This window comes from Arachis hypogaea, chromosome 14 (genome assembly GCF_003086295.3).
Source record: "Arachis hypogaea cultivar Tifrunner chromosome 14, arahy.Tifrunner.gnm2.J5K5, whole genome shotgun sequence".
NCBI lineage: Eukaryota > Viridiplantae > Streptophyta > Magnoliopsida > Fabales > Fabaceae > Arachis > Arachis hypogaea.
The window spans coordinates 26,326,390-26,347,334 of NC_092049.1; positions in this window are offsets into that span (position 1 = coordinate 26,326,390).

The following is a 20,945-nucleotide window of genomic DNA, read 5'->3' on the forward strand; positions in this document are numbered from 1 at the left end:
GTCACTACGCCCAGCCCTTGTGAGTTTGAAGCTCGTCACAGTCATTCAATCGCCGAATCCTACTCGGAATACCACAGAGAAGGTTTAGACTTTCCGGATTCTCAGGAATGCTGCCAATGGATTCTAGCTTATACCACGAAGATTCTGATTAAGGAATCCAAGAGATATTCATTCAATCGAAGGTAGAACGGATGTGGTTGTCAGGCATGTGTTCATAGGTTGAGGATGATGATGAGTGTCACGGATCATCACATCCATCATATTGAAGTGCGAATAAACATCTTAGATAGAAACAAGCGTGTTTGAATAGAAAACAGAAATAGTTACATTAATTCATCGAAACACAGCAGAGCTCCTCACCCCCAACAATGAAGTTCAGAGACTCATGCCGTCAAAGAGTACAAAATTCAGATCTAAAATGTCATGAGGTCCAAAATAAATCTCTAAAAGTTGTTTAAATACTAAACTAGTAACCTAGGTTTACAGAAAATGAATAAACTAAGATAGATGGTGCAGAAATCCACTTCTGGGGCCCACTTGATGTGTGTTGGGGCTGAGACTTAAGCTTTACACGTGCTTGGGCTGTTTCTGGAGTTAAACGCCAGGTTGTAACCTGTTTTGGGCGTTCAACTCCAACTTGTAACCTGTTTCTGGCGTTTAACGCCAGACTGTAACATGGAACTGGCGTTGAATGCCAGTTTACGTCATCTATCCTTGAGCAAAGTATGGACTATTATATATTGCTGGAAAGCCCTAAATGTCTACTTTTCAACACAATTAAGAGCGCACCAATTGGACTTCTGTAGCTCCAGAAAATCCATTCCGAGTGCAGGGAGGTCATAATCCAACAGCATCAGCAGTCCTTTTTCAGCCTGAATCAGATTTTTGCTCAGCTCCCTCAATTTCAGCCAGAAATTATCTGAAATCACAGAAAAACACACAAACTCATAGTAAAGCCCAGAAATGTGGTTTTTATTTAAAAACTAATAAAAATATAATAAAAAGTGACTAAAACATATTAAAAACTACCTAAAAACAATGCCAAAAAGCGTATAAATTATCCGCTCATCACAACACCAAACTTAAATTGTTGCTTGTCCCCAAGCAACTAAAAATAAATTAGGATAAAAAGAAGAGAATATACAATAAATTCCAAAAACATCTATGAAGATCAGTCTTAATTAGATGAGCGGGGCTATTAGCTTTTTGCTTCTGAACAGTTTTGGCATCTCACTTTATCCTTTGAAGTTCAGAATGATTGGTATCTATAGGAACTCAGAATTCAGATAGTGTTATTGGTTCTCCTAGTTCAGTATGCTGATTCTTGAACACATCTACTTTATGAGTCTTGGCCGTGGCCCTAAGCACTCTATTTTCCAGTATTACCACCGAATACATACATGCCCAGACACATAACTGGGTGAACCTTTTCAGATTGTGACTCAGCTTTGCTAAAGTCCCCAATTAGAGGTGTCCAGGGTTCTTAAGCACACTCTGTTTTTGCTTTGGACCTCGACTTTAACCGATCAGTCTCAAGTTTTCACTTGACACCTTCACGCCACAAGCACATGGTAGGGACAGCTTGGTTTAGCCACTTAGGCCAGGATTTTATTCCTTTAGGCCCTCCTATCCACTGATGCTCAAAGCCTTGGATCCTTTTTATTACCCTTGCCTTTTGGTTTTAAGGGCTATTGGCTTTTTGCTCTTGCCTTTTGGTTTAAAGAGCTTTTGGCTTTTTCTGCTTGCTTTTTCTTTTTCTTGCTCTCTCTTTTTTTTCGCATTTTTTTTTCTGCAAGCTTTGTTCTTCACTACTTTTTCTTGCTTCAAGAATCATTTTTATGATTTTTCAGATTATCAAATAACATTTCTCCTTTTTCATCATTCTTTCAAGAGCCAACAATTTTAACATTCATAAACAACAAATTCAAAAGACATATGCACTGTTCAAGCATTCATTCAGAAAACAAAAAGTATTGCCACCATATCAAAATAATTAAACTATTTTAAAATTTGAAATTCATGTACTTCTTTTTCTTTTTCAGAAAACATTTTTCATTTAAGAAAGGTGATGGATTCATAGGACATTCATATCTTTAAGACATAGACACTTAGATACTAGTGATCATGTAATAAGACCCAAACATAAATAAACATAAAGCATAGTAAACTAAAAACAGAGAAATAAGAACAAGGAGATTAAGGAATGGCTCCACCTTAGTGAGGGTGGCGTCTTCCTCTTCTTGAAGAACCAATGGTGCTCTTGAGCTCCTCTATGTCTCTTCCTTGTCTTTGTTGCTCCTTCCTCATAGCTCTTTGATCTGCAGTCAAATGCTCTACCACTGAACTATGGGCCCTTGAGATGAACCTCTCCATCTCTCATGACTCGGGGGTGGAAGCAACTGCCTTCCTTTTCCTCTTTCTAGAGCTTTCTCTGACCTTAGGTGCCATAAATGGTTATGGAAAAACAAAAAAAGCAACGCTTTTTTTTCCACACCAAACTTAAAAGGTTTGCTTGTCCTCGAGCAAAAGAAGATAGAAGGGAGTAGAAGGAGAAGTGGAGGAGAAGGAGGTGTGTGAATGGGTGGGTATGGAAGGGGAATGGTTTGAATTGGAATGGTGAGGTAGGTGGGGATCCTGTGGGGTCAAGGACTTAACATCCCTGCTCCAATTAGGCGTGTAAAACGCCCTTGCTGTGCAATCCTGGCATTTAACGCCAGACTACTGCTTGTTTATGGCGTTAAACGCCCAAATGTAGCTTGTTTCTGGCGTTAAACGCCAGCTTGGTGCTTGTTTCTGGCGTTAAACGCCAGACAGATGCTTGTTTCTGGCGTTTAAACGCCAGACTGCTCTCCTCTAGGGTGTGCTATTTTCAATGCTGTTTTTCAATCTGTTTTTTGATTTTTCAATAGTTTTTGTGACTTCACATGATCATCAACCTAATAAATCACGAAATAACAAAAAGAAAATAAAATTGATATGATTAAATAACATTGGGTTGCCTCCCAACAAGCACTTCTTTAATGTCAATAGCTTGACAGTGAGCTCTCATGGAGCCTCACAGATAATCAGAGCAAGGTTGGAACCTCCCAACACCAAACTTAGAGTTTGGTTGTGGCCTCCCAAAACCAAACTTAGAGTTTGAATGTGGGGGTTTTGTTTGACTCTGTATTGAGAGAAGCTTTTCATGCTTCCTCTCCATGGTTACAGAAGGAGAACCTTGTGTCTTATAGTTTGCAATGTCTGCAAACCACAGAGCTTCCTGAATGGCAAACAATTGCTCATCCAGAAAGGTTTCAGAGATCTCAGTAGGAGGGTGGGATGCTCCTGCTACTGGTTCTATCCGGGACAGGTGATCAGCTACTTGATTCTCTGTGCCTTTTCTGTCTCTTATTTCTATATCAAACTCTTGCAGAAGCAACACCCATCTTATGAGCCTGGGTTTTGAATCCTGCTTTGTGAGTAGATATTTAAGAGCATCATGGTCAGTATACACAATCACTTTTGATCCTACTAAGTATGATCTAAACTTGTCAATGGCATAAACCACTGCAAGCAATTCTTTTTCTATGGTTGTGTAATTTTTCTGGGCATCATTTAAAATGCGGCTAGCATAATAAATGACATGCAGAAGCTTGTTATGCCTCTGTCCCAGTACTGCACCAATGGCATGGTCACTGACATCACACATTAGTTCAAATGGTAATGTCCAGTCTGGTGCAGAAATAACTGGTGCTGTGACCAGCTTAGCTTTCAGAGTTTCAAATGCCTGTAGATACTCTGTGTCAAACACAAATGGCGTGTCAGCAGCTAGCAGATTGCTCAGGGGTTTTGCGATTTTTGAAAAATCCTTTATAAACCTCCTGTAGAATCCTGCATGCCCCAAAAAGCTTCTGATTGCTTTAACATTAGCAGATGGTGGTAATTTTTCAATTACTTCCACTTTAGCTTGATCCACCTCTATTCCCTTGTTTGAAATTTTATGCCCAAGGACAATTCCTTCACTCACCATAAAGTGACATTTTTCCCAGTTTAAAACTAGGTTTGTCTCTTGGCATCTTTTCAGAACAAGTGCTAAATGGTTAAGGCAGGAGCAGAATGAGTCTCCAAATACTGAAAAGTCATCCATGAAGACCTCCAGAAATTTCTCTACCATATCTGAGAAAATAGAGAGCATGCATCTCTGAAAGGTTGCAGGTGCATTACATAGCCCAAATGGCATCCTTCTGTAGGTAAATACTCCAGATGGACATGTGAATGTTGTTTTCTCTTGATCTTGGGGATCTACTGCAATTTGGTTGTAGCCTGAATAGCCATCCAAAAAGTAGTAATAATCATGACCTGCTAGTCTTTCTAGCATCTGGTCTATGAATGGTAAAGGAAAATGATCCTTTCTGGTGGCTGTATTGAGCCTTCTATAGTCAATACACATGCGCCACCCTGTAACTGTTCTTGTAGAAACCAGTTCATTTTTTTCATTATGAACCACTGTCATGCCTCCCTTTTTGGGGACAACTTGGACAGGGCTCACCCAGGGGCTATCAGAAATAGGATAAATAATCCCAGCCTCCAGTAACTTGGTGACCTCTTTCTGCACCACTTCCTTCATGGCTGGATTTAGCCGCGTCTGTGGTTGAACCACTGGCTTAGCATCATCCTCCAATAGGATCTTGTGCATGCATCTTGCTGGGCTGATGCCCTTAAGGTCACTTATGGACCACCCAAGAGCTGTCTTGTGTGTCCTTAGCACTTGAAGTAGTGCTTCCTCTTCCAGGGGATTTAAAGCAGAGCTTATGATCACCGGAAAAGTGTCACCTTCTCCTAGAAATGCATATTTCAGGGATGGTGGTAATGGTTTGAGCTCGGTTTTAGGAGGTTTTTCCTCTTTCTGAGGAAGTTTCAGAGGCTCTTTCAATTCCTCTGAATCCTCCAGATCAGGCTGAACATCTTTAAAAATGTCCTCTAGCTCTGATTCGAGACTCTCAGTCATATTGACCTCTTCCACTAGGGAGTCAATAATATCAACGCTCAGGCAGTCGTCTGATGTGTCTAGATGTTGCATAGCTTTGACAACATTCAACTTAAACTCATCCTCATTGACTCTCAGGGTTATCTCCTCTTTTTGGACGTCAATGAGGGTTCGTCCAGTTGCTAGGAATGGTCTTCCTAGAATGAGAGTTGCACTTTTGTGCTCCTCCATTTCCAGCACTACAAAGTCAGTAGGGAAGGCAAATGGCCCAACCTTGACAATCATGTCCTCAATTATGCCTGATGGGTATTTAATGGAGCCATCAGCAAGTTGAAGACAGATCTGGGTTGGTTTGACCTCTTCAGTCAAGCCAAGCTTTCTGATAGTGGATGCAGGGATTAGGTTGATGCTCGTCCCAAGATCACATAAAGCTGTCTTGGTGCAATTACTCTCTAATATGCATGGTATCATAAAGCTCCCGGGATCTTTAACCTTTTCTGGGAAGCTTTTCAGAATGACTGCACTACATTCTTCAGTGAGGAGAACTCTTTCAGTTTCTCTCCAGTCCTTCTTATGACTCAAGATATCTTTCATGAACTTGGCATAAGAGGGTATTTGCTCAAGTGCCTCTGCAAACGGAATCTTTATTTCAAGAGTCCTGAGATAGTCTGCAAAGCGAGCAAATTGCTTATCCTGCTCCTCTTGGCGGAGTTTTTGAGGATAAGGTATCTTGGCTTTGTACTCCTCAACCTTGGCTGCTGCAGGTTTATTTCCTACAGAAGTGGTTGGGAAAGCCTTTTTAGAGGGGTTGTTATCAGCACTTGTGTGTGTCTGATCCCTCACTGGCATTTGAATGCCAGGGTTGGAAGCTTGATTGGCGTTGGACGCCAACTTCCTACCTGTTTCTGGCGTTTGAACGCCAGAACTGAGCTTCCATTGGGCGTTTCACGCCAGCTCCTTGCCTGTTCCTGGCATTTGAACGCCAGAATTATTCCTCTCTGGGCTCTTACTGTCCTCAGAGGGATTTTGGATAGTATTTTGCTCATCCTCTGTCAGTTGTTCTTTTCTTGGCTTTCTGCTGCTCTGAAGTGAGGTTTTTAATGTTTTTCCACTTCTTAATTGAACTGCTTGGCACTCTTCTGTTATTTGTTTTGATAACTGCTGTTTTGTTTGCTTCAACTGTACTTCCATATTTATATTAGCTATTCTTGTGTCTTGTAGTATCTCCTTGAATTCGGCTAGCTGTTTTGTTAGAAAATCTAATTGCTGATTGAATTCAGTAGCTTGTTCTGCAGGACTGAGTTCAGCAGTTGCTATTTTAGCCTCTTCTTTCATGGAAGACTCACTACTTAGGTACAGATGCTGATTTCTGGCAACTGTATCAATGAGCTCTTGAGCCTCTTCAATTGTCTTTCTCATGTGTATAGATCCACCAGCTGAGTGGTCTAGAGAAATCTGAGCTTTCTCTGTAAGCCCGTAATAGAAGATGTCTAACTGCACCCATTCTGAAAACATTTTAGAGGGGCATTTTCTTAGCATCTCTCTGTATCTGTCCCAGGCATCATAAAGAGATTCATTATCTCCTTGTTTAAAGCCTTGGATGTCCAGCCTTAGCTGTGTCATCCGTTTTGGAGGGAAGTATTGATTCAGAAATTTTTCTGACAGCTGTTTCCATGTTCTTATGCTAGCCTTAGGTTGGTTATTTAACCACCTCTTAGCTTGGTCTTTTACAGCAAATGGAAATAGTAATAATCTGTAGACATCCTGATCTACTTCCTTATCATGTACTGTGTCAGCAATTTGTAAAAACTGTGCCAGAAACTCTGTAGGTTCTTCCTGTGGAAGACTGGAATACTGGCAACTTTGCTGCACCATGATAATGAGCTGAGGATTCAACTCAAAGCTACTGACTCCGATGGAGGGTATACAGATACTACTCCCATATGAAGCAGTAGTGGGTTAGCATATGACCCCAGAGTCTTTCTGGACTGTTCATTTCCACTTAGGTCCATGATGGAGAAAGGGAGATGATGTGGATTGTATTATTATTATTCTTATTCTTATTATTATTATTATTATTAATTTTTTTTTTGAAACCAAAAATAAAATAAAATAAAATAAAGTAAAATAAAATGAGTGAAAATTCGAATATAAGTTCAGAAATTAAAAGGAAATTGAAAACTAAAATAATTAGTTAATTAAAAAGATTTGAAAAATAAGGGGTAAGGATTTTCGAAAAATGAAGAGAGAGAAAGTGATTAGGAAGTTTTGAAATTTAAATTTTAAATTTGAAAATTAGATTTTGAAATTTTTAAATTTTTGAAAATTGAAATTCAAATTTTGAAATTTGAAAATTTGAATTTTGAATTTTGAAAAAGTCAACAATATAAGATAAGGATTCGAAAGAGATTTAAATTTTGAAAAGATTTGATTTTTAAGTTTGAAAATTAAATTTTGAAATTTGAAATTTTAAAATTTGAAATTTGAAATTTTGAAATTTGAATTTTGAATTTTAAATTTTGAATTTTGGAAGTTGAAAATTGAAATTTGAATTTGAAATAAGATAAGATAAGATTTTGAAAAAGATATGATTTTTTTTGAAAAAGATTTGAATTTTGAAATTTTAAAACTAAGATAAGATAAAATTTTGAAATTGAAATCTGATTTTTTATAAAAAATTTCGAAATATTTGCTTAAAAATAGTTAGAAAAGATATTTTTTTTTATTTTTGAATTTTATGATGAAAGAGAAAAACACACAAAAGACACACAACTTAAAATTTTTAGATCTAATGCTCCTTGTTTTCGAAAATTTTGGAGGAAAAACACCAAGGTACACCAAACTTAAAAATTTTAAGATCAAAACACAAGGAAGACTCAAGAACACTTTGAAGACTCACAAGAACACAAGAACATGAAGAAAGAACACCAAACTTAAAATTTTTAGAAAACCAAAATAAAATTTTTGAAAACTAAAGAAAAGTTAACAGGAGAACGCCAAACTTAAAGTTTGGCACAAGATTTATTCAAAGAAAAAAATTATTTTTGAAAAAGTTTTAAAAAGATAGCCAATTACCAAGAACATAAGCACCACGCTCTAGCCAATTGAGCTATAAATTTAACGTGTTTTAATAAGGTATATAATAAATAATAAATTTTTTTTTGAAAACTGATATTTTGAAAAAGCACAAGAAAAACAAGAAAAGACACAGAACAAGAAAACTAAAGATCAAACAAGAAAAATTGACAAGAACAACTTGAAGATCAAGGAAGAACAAAGAACACACAATTCGAAAATTTAAAGGAAAATAAAAACATGCAGTTGACACCAAACTTAAAACATGAAACTAAACTCAAACAGAAGACTAAATCATGAAGTTATTGGTTTTAAAAATTTTCGAAAATAATTAAGAAAAAGGAAATAAGGATTCTAAAATTTTAACAAGAACAATAATAAAAGACTCTGACCCAAAAGACAAAATTTTCCTAATCTAAGCAACAAGATGAACCGTTAGTTGTTCAAACTCGAACAATCCCCGGCAACGGCGCCAAAAACTTGGTGCACGAAATTGTGTATGCCAAAATTAATGGACTATTTCTCACAGCTTCGCACAACTAACCAGCAAGTGCACTGTGTCGTCCAAGTAATACCTTACGTGAGTAAGGGTCGAGCCCACGGAGATTGTTGGTTTAAAGCAATCTATGGTTATCTTGTAAATCTTAGTCAGGAAATCAATTATAATTATCAGTATGAATTGCGGAGAATAAAAGAGCATGGATTAAATACTTATTCTGCAGTAATGGAGAATATGTTGGAGTTTTGGAGATGCTTTGTCTTCTGAATCTCTGCTTTCTCGCTGTCTTCTTCTTCACGCACGCAAGGTTCCTCCTATAGCAAGCTGTGTGTTGGTGGGTCGCCGTTGTCAATAGCTACCATCCGTCCTCTCAGTGAAAAAGGTCCAGGTGCGCTGTCACCGTACGGCTAATCATCTGTTGGTTCCCACTCATGCTGGAATAGGATCCATTGATCCTTTTGCGTCTGTCACTACGCCCAGCCCTTGTGAGTTTGAAGCTCGTCACAGTCATTCAATCCCCGAATCCTACTCGGAATACCACAGACAAGGTTTAGACTTTCTGGATTCTCAGGAATGCTGCCAATGGATTCTAGCTTATACCACGAAGATTCTGATTAAGGAATCCAAGAGATATTCATTCAATCGAAGGTAGAACAGATGTGGTTGTCAGGCACGTGTTCATAGGTTGAGGATGATGATGAGTGTCACAGATCATCACATCCATCATATTGAAGTGCGAATAAACATCTTAGATAGAAACAAGCGTGTTTGAATAGAAAACAGAAATAGTTGCATTAATTCATCGAAACACAGCAGGGCTCCTCACCCCCAACAATGGAGTTCAGAGACTCATGCCATCAAAGAGTACAAAATTCAGATCTAAAATGTCATGAGGTCCAAAATAAATCTCTAAAAGTTGTTTAAATACTAAAATAGTAACCTAGGTTTACAGAAAATGAATAAACTAAGATAGATGGTGCAGAAATCCACTTCTGGGGCCCATTTGATGTGTGCTGGGGCTGAGACTTAAGCTTTACACATGCTTAGGCTGTTTCTGGAGTTAAACGCCAGGTTGTAACCTGTTTTGGGCGTTCAACTCCAACTTGTAACCTGTTTTTGGCGTTTAACGCCAGACTGCAACATGGAACTGGCGTTGAATGCCAGTTTATGTCGTCTTTCCTTGAGCAAAGTATGGACTATTATATATTGCTGAAAAGCCCTAGATGTCTACTTTCCAACGCAATTGAGAGCGCGCCAATTGGACTTCTGTAGCTCCAGAAAATCCATTCTGAGTGCAGGGAGGTCAGAATCCAACAGCATCAGCAGTCCTTTTTCAGCCTGAATCAGATTTTTGCTCAGCTCCCTCAATTTCAGCCAGAAATTATGTGAAATCACAGAAAAACACACAAACTCATAGTAAAGCCCAGAAATATGGTTTTTATTTAAAAACTAATAAAAATATAATAAAAAGTGACTAAAATATATTAAAAACTACCTAAAAACAATGCCAAAAAGCGTATAAATTATCCGCTCATCAGCCTTCTGCCAAGGTGTCAACTTCTACAGTTCCTCTGGTTGAGGTCGGTCATTCCGTTTCTGATCCGGACTGCCAGATCTTGAACCGGGATGATGGTACCGTGGATGCTGTGCCTATTCAGACTCACCCTCTTTCTCCCCGTACTGATGCTGCCGAGAAGGCTCCCAATCTTAGCTGATTTTTCTTGGATATTTGTGTAGATAGCCCAACTTGTGGGCTTTTAAACTCTTTATTTTGTAATTTGGATATTTTGCTGACTGTTGATACTCCTTCTGGTTGCTTGTTTAGCAACTTTTTATTTTGAAAAAATAACAAGTAGCTTTCAAGCTTTGGGCCTGATCCTGAAGTTTGTTTATAATATTGTATTTTATATCATGCTTGTCTGCGCTTGTCTTGGCACCTTTCTGGGTTTTGAGAATGCTAAAGCCTTGCTGCTCGGCCTCTTTGGATTGCTTTGTACTTATTGCTTGTAGCTTGGATCCTTTGAGGTTGTGGATGTGTGGATCCAACTTGTATTTTGGTTTTCTGGCTCTTACTTGTATTTATTTCTGGCCATCCATAACCGATTTCTTTACGTTGGTCCTTTTTCCAGTTATTTTTGTAGTCCTCTTTTTTGGACCTTTGTCAGGTCTCTTTCAGGGACTACTTTTATAACTTGTTTGTTATAGGAGACCGACTTCTTTGCGTCATCCTTTTCTAAGTTATTTTTGTAATCCTCTTTTTTGGACCCTTGTCAGGTCTCTTTCAGGGATTACTTTTATAACTTGTTTGTTGGGAGGCCGACTTCTTTGCGTCGTCCTTTTCTAAGTTATTTTTGTAATCCTCTTTTTTGGACCCTTGTCAGGTCTCTTTCAGGGATTACTTTTATAACTTGTTTGTTGGGAGGCCGACTTCTTTGCGTCATCCTTTTCCAAGTTATTTTTGTAATCCTCTTTCTTGGACCTTTGTCAGGTCTCTTTCAGGGATTACTTTTATAACTGGTCCGTTGTAGGAGACTAACTTCTTTATGTCGATCTCTTCTAAGTTATTTTATAATCCTCTTTCTTGGACTTTTGTCAGGTCTCTTTCAGGGATTACTTTTATAACTTGTCCGTTGTAGGAGACCGACTTCTTTATGCCGAGCTCTTCTAAGTTATTTTGTAATCCTCTTTCTTGGACCTTTGTCAGATCTCTTTCAGGGATTACTTTTATAACTTGTTTTTCGTAGGAGACCGACTTCGTCATGTCGATCTCTTCTAAGTTATAGCAATTCCTCTTTTATAGGGTTGGCTAGACCTCTTTCCAGGGATTTGCTGATAACTTGGGTTGACTTGGTCCGACTTTTTAACGTCGGCCAGTCTTTAAGTTATTATTTAGCAATCCAAAAGACCTCGTCAGGTTCTTTTTCCGGATCACTTTCGATAACTTCTTGCATTATTCTGTGTTCATCTTTGCTGATTTGTAGAAGGTGGTTTCTATCTTTGTTTGGTTGACCTTTAGATGAATTGCGTTTTCATCTCTATTGGTCTTTATCATGATCGTACAGTGAATCTATTTTTCACTTTTCCGCCGATCTGTTGCTTTATAATCGGACGATGAATGCTTCAGATTAATGCGTCTTGAGAATTTGTAGAATATCTAAAATATGTTTTATTTAAATGAAAGTGCAAATATATAGATGTGGGAGTTTTTCATCCCTTTATGTCGGATAATTTCTGAATCTCAACTTGGTGCCTCATTAAAAAACCTTTTCAGGAAAAAGAGTGCATCCTATGATGAGATCTTTTACCTTTTCTAGCTATAGTACCTTCTTAGGTTGCAGGCGTGCCATGATCTGGGAAGCTCTCGTCCTTCGAGTTCGGACAGTCTGTAGTAGCCCTTTCCGAGTACTTTTATGACTCGGTAGGGTCCTTTCCAGTTTGCTGCCAGCTTTCCTTCTCCGGGTCGAGTTGTTCCAATATCATTTTGGATTAGGATGAGATCATTCTCAGCGAAACCTCTCGGCACTACCTTTTGATTATATCTGGAAGCTATTCGACGTTTTAGTGCTTCTTCCCTGATCCGAGCTCTTTCTTGGATTTTAGGAAGTAGGTCGAGCTCTTCCCTTTGAAGTTGAGAGTTGGCTTCCTCATTGTAATGAACCACTCTAGGTGACCTTTCCTCGACCTCTACTGGGATCATTGCCTCCACTCCGTATGCTAATCGAAATGGTGATTCGTTTGTGGTGGAATGTGGCGTTATTCGATATGCCCATAGGACTTGTGGAAGTTCTTCGGCCCAAGCTCCCTTTGCATCTTGCAGTCTCCGTTTTAGCCCAGCCAATATGACTTTGTTGGCCGCTTCGGCTTGTCCATTGGCTTGGAGATGTTCGACGGAGGTGAACTGGTGTTTTATGTTTAAGTCGGCTACTAACTTTCTGAAGCCCGCGTCTGTGAATTGGGTGCCATTGTCTGTAGTGATGGAGTATGGAACCCCAAACCTTGTGACAATATTCCTATATAGGAATTTCCGACTCCTTTGAGCAGTGGCGTTGGCTAGGGGCTCTGCCTCGATCCACTTTGTGAAATAGTCTACCCTAACTATGAGGAATTTAACTTGTCTCGATCCTTGGAAAAAGGGTCCGAGAAGATCGAGTCCCCATTTTGCAAATGGCCAAGGCGAGGTTACGCTGATGAGCTCTTCTGGCGGGGCGATGTGAAAGTTGGCATGTTTCTGGCATGGTGGGCATGTCCTTACAAACTCTGTAGCTTCCTTTTGTAGAGTTGGCCAATAAAATCCCGCCCGGAGTACTTTTTTGGTGAGAGCTTGTGCTCCGAGATGATTACCACGAATGCCACTGTGCACTTCCTCTAAACCTTCCCTTGTGTTGGAGGTCGGCACACATTTTAATAGTGGTATTGAAATCCCTCTTTTATATAGGGTGTTGTTTATGATAGTGTTGTACTAAGCCTCCCGTTTTAACCTCTTTGCCTCCTTCTCATTTATGGGGAGTGTTTCTGTTTTGAGATAATTAATTATGGGGGTCAGCCATCCTTAATCCTGACTTGTTATGGCTAGGACTTCTTCCTCTTCTGAGATTGACAGGTTCTGTAGCATTTTCTGGATGAGGCTTCTGTTGTTGCCCCCTGGTTTAGTGCTGGCTAGTTTTGAGAGTGCATCAGCTCGGGCATTTTGTTCGCGGGGTATGTGACAGATCTTATATTTCCCGAGTTGTCCGAGCCGTTCTTTGGTTTTATCCAAATACTTTTTCATGGTGGGGTCTTTGGCTTGGTAGCTCCCTTTTTGTTTGTGAGGTGACTACTTGTGAATCACTTAAGATGTTGAGTTTTTGAGCCCCAACCTCCTTAGCCAGCTTTAAACCAGCTAGTAATGCTTCATATTCTGCCTGGTTGTTTGAGGCCGGGAACCCAAATTTGAGGAAAAGCTCAACTTGGGTTCCTTGGTTGCTTTCTATTATCACACCTGCGCCGTTTCCAGTCTTATTCGAGGACCCGTCCACGTAGAGATTCTATTCTGTGGGGGTTTCCAAGGTATCTGTGAATTCTGCAATGAAGTCGGCCAAGTATTGTGATTTGATGGCTGTCCGAGCTTCATATCGGAGATCGAACTCGGATAACTCGACTGCCCATTGTAAAATTCTGCCTGCTAGATATGTTTTCTGCAATATCCCTTTTATGGGTTGGTCGGTCCGAACCTTAATGGTGTGAGCCTGGAAGTACGGGCGAAGTCGTCGAGACTCGAGATGTCAGTATGAGAGTATAGGCGAACTTTTCTATTTTTTGGTAGTTCAGCTCGGATCCCTGCAGCGCTTTACTAATGAAGTATACAGGTTGTTGCCCTTTGTCGTCCTCTCGAACCAATGCTAAGGCTACTGCCCGACTTCCTACCGCAAGGTACAATACGAGTGGTTCTTCCTCTCGGGGTCGAGTTAGGATAGGTGGTTGTCCCAGGAAATTTTTGAAATCCTGGAAGGCTTGCTCGCATTCCATTGTCCATTCGAACTTCTTTTCTTTCCTTAAAGTGGCATAGAAGGGGAGAGATCTTATCACCGATCCCGCTAAGAATCTGGATAAGGCTGCCAATCTCCCGTTGAGTTGTTGTACCTCTCTGACACAAGTTGGGCTCTTCATGTTGAGTATGGCCTGGCATTTGTCCGGATTTGCTTCAATTTCTCTTTGTGTGAGCATGAAGCCTAAGAATTTGCCCGCTTCTACTGCAAAGGTGCATTTTGCGGGATTGAGTCGCACGTCATGCTTCCTTATAGTGTCGAACACTTGAGCCAGGTCGGACAATAATGTCTCTTCGCTTTGTGTCTTTATTAACATGTCATCCACGTAGACTTCCATGATTTTTCCGATATGATCTGAAAAGACTTTATTCATTAGCCTTTGATAAGTAGCTCCCGCATTCTTGAGACCGAAAGGCATCACAATGTAGCAGTAATTTGCTTTTGGTGTCAAAAATGAGGTCTTTTCTTGATCTGGTGGATACATGGGGATTCGGTTATATCCGGAATATGCATCCATAAACGAGAAGTATCTATATCCAGATGAAGCATCTACCAGAGCGTCGATACTTGCGAGTGGGTAAGGATCTTTTGGGCAGGCTTTGTTGAGATCGGTGTAGTCGGTGCACATTCGCCATTTTCCATTTGATTTTTTCACCAAGACGATGTTAGCTAGCCATAGTGGGTACTTGACTTCTCTTATGAATCCTACCTCCAGTAGTGCTTGTACCTGTTCTTCCACAGCTTGGGATCGTTCTGGCCCAAGTTTTCTTCGTCTCTGTTGTACCGGCCGAGATCTTGGGTAGACCGCCAACTTGTGACACATTAGCTTGGGGTCTATGCCTGGCATGTCTGTAGCTTTCCATGCGAAGAGATCGATATTTTATCCGTAAGAACTGTACTAGTAATTCTTTTGCATCTCCCTTCAGGATCGTGCCAATATTAGTTGTTTTGTCCGAGGTGTCTCCGATCTGAACTTTCTCTATTTCTCCTTCGGGCTGTGGACGGAGTTCTTCTCGTCTCTGAACTCCACCAAGCTCAATTGTATGGAACTCTTCTCCTTTGCCTCTGAGGTTTAGACTTTCGTTATAACAGCGCGTGCCATCTTTTGATCTGCTTTTATCGTAGCTATCCCTTCTGTAGTTGGGAATTTCATGCATAGATGTGGAGTTGAGACTATTGCGCCGAGTTGATTTAGTGTTGTCCGACCTATTAGGGCATTGTAGGCTAAACTCACGTCGACCACGATGTAGTCTATCTTGAGTGTTCTGGATTGGTTCCCTTTTCCGAAGGTTGTATGTAGTGACACGTATCCCAGTGGTTGTACTGGGGTATCTCCTAGTCCGAATAGGCTGTTCGGGTATGCTCTAAGCTCCTTTTCTTCTAAGCCGAGCTTGTCAAAGGCAGTTTTGAATAAGATGTCAGCAGAGCTCCCTTGGTCTATTAATGTGCGGTGGAGATTGGCGTTTGCCAGTATGATGGTGATGACCATGGGATCGTCGTGTCCTGAGATGATACCGGATGCATCTTCTTTGGTGAATGTGATTGCAGGGATGTCGGGTGCTTACTCCTTTCCTTCGACATGATATACTTCTTTAAGATATCTTTTGCGGGATGATTTGGAGATTCCTCCTCCTGCAAATACTTCGTGTATCATATGGACATGTCTTTCTGGCGTACGAGGTGATCGCTCGATTCGTCCGACATCTTCATCCCTTCTTCTCTTTCTTTGCTCATCATCTCGGGTGGCCAGAAACCGATCTAGTTTTCCTTCTCTCACTAATTTTTCTATGATATTTTTTAAGTCAAAGCATTCATTGGTGGAATGCCCTCGGACTCGGTGATATTCACAGTATTTGTTCCGATTTCCTCCTCCTCTTTTGCCTATGAGTGGTCGAGCTGGGGGTATCTTTTCCGTATGGCAGACTTCTTTGTAGACATCTACCAGGGATACCCTAAGAGGAGTGTAATTGTGATATATTTTAATTTTCTCCCTTTGTCGATCTTCCTTCTTTTTGGATTCTTTATCTTTGTCTCAATAGGAGAATCCGGATTTTGAGGCTTCTCCCAACCGAGAGTTTTCTTCCATGTTTATATATTTTTCCGCTCGCTCCTGCACCTCATCCAGAGATGTGGGATATTTCTTCGATATAGATTGGCTAAAAGGTCCCTCTCGTAGGCCATTGATGAGGCCCATGATGGCGGCCTCTGTTGGCAAGCTTTGTATGTCTAGGCATGTTTTGTTGAATCTCTCCATGTAATTGCGAAGACTTTCCCGATCTCCTTGCCTGATTCCTAGTAGACTGGGGGCGTGCTTGGCCTTGTCTTTTTGAATGGAGAATCTGGCCAGGAATTTTTTGGCTAGGTCGTCAAAGCTTGAGATGGACTTAGGAGGTAAATTGTCGAACCATCTAATTGCTGTCTTCGTGAGAGTCGTTGGAAAAGCTTTGCAGCGAACAGCGTCCGAGGCGTCGGTGAGGTACATTCTGCTTCTGAAGTTGCTGAGGTGATGGTTGGGATCTGTAGTGCCATCATACAGAGTCATATCCGGGAGTTTGAAGTCCTTAGGAATTTTAGTTTTCATGATGTCCCTAGTGAATGGATCTTGATCTTTGCGTGAATTGTCCTCAGGGGTGGTCCAGGTAGCCTTTGCTTTGAGATCGGCTTCGAGTTGTAGGATTTTATCTTCTAACTCTCGACGTCGCCTTACCTCTCTTTGTAGATCCTTGCCAACTTCTCGTTGATGTTGGCTTTCTTTTTCAAGTTGCTTTAAACGATTTTGAAGTGCTTCTATTACTCCTGGATTCGATGAGTTTTTGTCTTCGTTAGATTCTGGAGTATCTTTTGGTGTAGCGTCCGTATTTTTGTGTGGCGTTCTGTTCTCTAGATCTGAATCGTGGTCGTTGTCATGGTTGTCCGCCATGGGGTTGGGATGACTTCCAGGTTCCCGGAAACGGCGCCAATGTTCCGAGGGTTACCTGAAACTGTAGGTCGATTGATAAACCACTGTTTTATGGTTTATATTGTGTTTAATTGTGTGGTTTTATCATGATCCTTACCCACTTATTCATTAAATTAGCGTGAAATTATAATTCCTTCCTGAATTTATAACATGTTTGAAAACTGCTTCCTAGAGACTTTAATTATGTATTTTTTTTATTTCTCCTTTATTCCATTCGATGCCGTGATTTGTGTGTTGAATGTTTCAGACTTTATAGGGCATGAATGAGTTGGAGATTGGAAAGGAAGCTAGCAAAAATGGAAGGAATACAAGAATTTGAGGAGATAGCCAGCGAGAAGTGACGCGGTCGCATGGCTCACGCGACCGCGCGAAGGAGAGCAAATCGCAGTGACGCGGCCGCATGGCTCACGCGGTCGCGCGGATTGGAAAAGCTCAAGCGGCATGGTAGCGTGGACGACGCGAACGCGTGGCAAGGAAAAGCGCGAATGACGCGTCCGCATGGATGACGCGATCGCGTGACAAGTGCGATCTGCATAATCTGTAGAATTCGCTGGGGGCGATTTTGGACCTTATTTCGACCCAGTTTTTGGCCCGGAACAGCAGACTAGAGCCAGAGAATATGCAGAAACAAAAGACAGCATTCATTCTACAGAGTTTTCAAGTTTTAGATCTAGTTTTACTCCCTTAGGTTTCTCTCTCTAGGTTTAAGAATTTTAATTTTCAATTGGTCTTAGCATTGGAACATTGAGAAGAATTATTTCCTCATCAAGACTTCGTCATTCTAGTTTGTTCTCTTAACTTGGTTTTATTCTTCCATGTTCTCTGCTTTGTTCAATTTTGTCATTTGAATACTTTCATGATTATTTAGTACAAGGATTATTTCTTCCATTTTAATTTATTTTCCATTCCAATAATCATGTCTTCTTTTAATTCTCTTTCATGTGTTATGGATTTATTATTTATAATGAGTGAGTAGTTCCCTCACTTGATGGGGAGTTGATTGAAAGGAACTCTTGAGTTGGAAGGATTGAAAAAAAATTGTAATTGGGTTAACTGTTGGATTGTTGTCTAATCACTAACACCAATCCCTTTGAACTAAGTGGGTTGCAACTCATGAACAGATCTAGCATTCCAACTTGTTTGACTTTCCTTTACCTAGTAAAGGATAACTAAACAGAACAACCATTAATTATAAATTAATCTTGAGATCATTCCATCAATAATAGAGATTCCAACTAATCAACTCCCAATCAAGGCTTTTATTCATATTATTTGAATTTTCTCAATTTAATTTTCCACCTACTTAACTCAACTTCTTGGAACATCTGATTAATAAAATAGCAAACTTTTCTGCAACTCGTTGGGAGACGACCTGGGACTTAAACTCCCAGTAATTTTTAATTTAAATTCTCTGTGACATATTTCTAAATTGATAGGCAGATTTTCGGTGAGTTAAGAACTATACTTGCAACGTAACTATTTTAATAATTTTTAATTCACCAACTTCTGGGCCTCATCAATTTTTGGCGCCGTTGCCGGGGAGTTGCAATAGAGTGCTAAAGTTATTAATTAGAATTTATTTATTTGTATTTTATTTTATTTTGCTACTATGAGCTGCATGTTTCTTTCGTCAAATGACGCGTTCACTTCCTGATCCGCGCTTGCTAATATTCGATCCTGAAATTGAAAGAACTATTTCACGAATAAGACGAGAACAGCGTCGGTTAGTCCGCTCTGAGGGCGGATCTGAAAGTGAACTTGAGGAAGAAACCAGCCCCCGTTCTACTGATTCGGTTGTTTTACGTGCAGAAGACATGGCAGCTAGGAGAGTTACCATCCAGGAGGAAGGAGCCCCTGATTTTACAATGCAACCATTTCAAGCGCATCATCCAGCGGTAGCTACAGATTTTGAAATAAAGACCGCACTGCTAAATTTGATGCTCAAGTTTCATGGCCTACCTGATCAAGAGCCTATTAAGCACTTGAGAGATTTTCAGGCAGCTTGTTCTACTGTCAGGCGTGATGGTACTGATGAAACTTCAATTTTGCTGAAAGCTTTCCCGTTTTCTCTCGAGGGAAAAGCAAGAGAGTGGTACTACACTCAACCTCTAGCAAATGTATCCAACTGGGATACACTCAGAAATGAGTTTTTGGAGAAATTCTTTCCATCTGAAGTTACTGATAAATTGATGAAGGATATTTCCACAATTGTTCAGGATGACAATGAGACTCTCTTTGAATACTGGGAGCGCTTCAATAATCTTCTGGAAGCATGCCCCCACCACATGATTGACAAAATAGTGTTAGTTAGCTATATCACACAGGGCATGAGGCCCCAAGATAAGACCACATTGGAAAGTGCTAGCAATGGGTCTATGAAGAAGTACAAGACCATTGATGAGGCTTGGCAATTGATCAGTGATTTAGCTGAATCTACTAGGAACCACAGGAAAAAGCAAGGCCGTTCAAAAGCCGTTGCAGAAGTATCCTCTAACAGAGAGACTGCTGCTCTAGCTCAGAGTATATGCGAGATGACTAACTTGCTGAAGCAGATGCAATTGAATCAACAACAAGCTCAGCAAGCTCAACCCCCTCCACCACAGCAAAACCAACAACTAGTCCCGCAAAGAATTTGCGGAATCTGTGCTGATTATAGCCACTACACTGATGAATGCCCGCAGCTCCAATAAGAAGACAACATGGTGGCATCCACTCATGACTTCTATGACCGCCCCAACCAAGGGTACAATCAAAGTGGAAATAATAGCCATGGATGGCAGGACAATTCTAACCATAATTGGAGGGACAACAATAACAGAGGAGGCCGAGATAATCAGGGAAATCAGAGATGGAATAATAACAACAACAGGCAGCAGAATCAACCTTACAGAGCACCTCACCTGAGGTAAAACCAAGGACCACAGAACAATCAACAACAGACCTCTCAATTTACTCACTCTTCTTCATCTCCTAATGAAGAGTTACTACAATCTTTTGAGCGAAGACAACAGACTATGGAAAGTAACATCATGAATAGTATTACTGCCAGTCTGAATGGTCTCACCTCTACTTTGCAAGCTCTTATGTCACAGATTGGATCAACGCAAAATTCCAGTAACTAACCTTCAAGCTCCACTAGAATCCCCTCTCAACCATTACCCAATCCAAAGGGAGGCATTAATGCCATCACCCTAAGGTCTGGAACCACACTGCAGGAGAGGAATCAGGAGGAACCAAGCCTACTAGAACACACCTCAGCTGAAGAGGTAGTAGAAATAGAAGATGTTGAAGAGGAAGAGGACATACAAGACATATCCGGAATGCTATGGGACACGTACGAATCGCGGGCAACTTACCTTTCCCCGCCTTGGTCTCAGATCTTGTCTCAGCAGCCGGAGTCTCCTACAGAGCTGGAGACACCAAAGTCGTGCTTCCACGGGATGATCAGTATGTCCCTTACGGGAAATACCTCAAACTTCCAGCAGCCACTACAAGTCTTCCTATTGCTCCAGTTGAAGATAATCCTTCTTCAACACCACAAGCACCTACAACTGATGAATTGCTCCAGCAGATAATCACAAGGTTGGATCGGCAAGAACACAAAGCCAAGTTGAGAGAGCGCCGTAACGAGCGCCGATTCAAACACCTCAAGGAGCTACTCAAGGGACACTTCAAGGACTCGGATACCCCAGATTCCACTTCTTTTACCAGCACAGGGAGCCATGACGGTCCCGATTGTGGAGATACTGCTACCAGCCCACCCCTGTTCCTGACAGACGGCACCGAGGACGGTGCAAAGCCTTAAGTGTGGGGAGGTCGGTCAGGACCTGACTTCCGGAGGTAATTTCTTTTCCCTAGCACCAATAATTAGGATATTTTAGTTAGATTTTCTTACTTTTACAGAATAGAATAAATTGCATA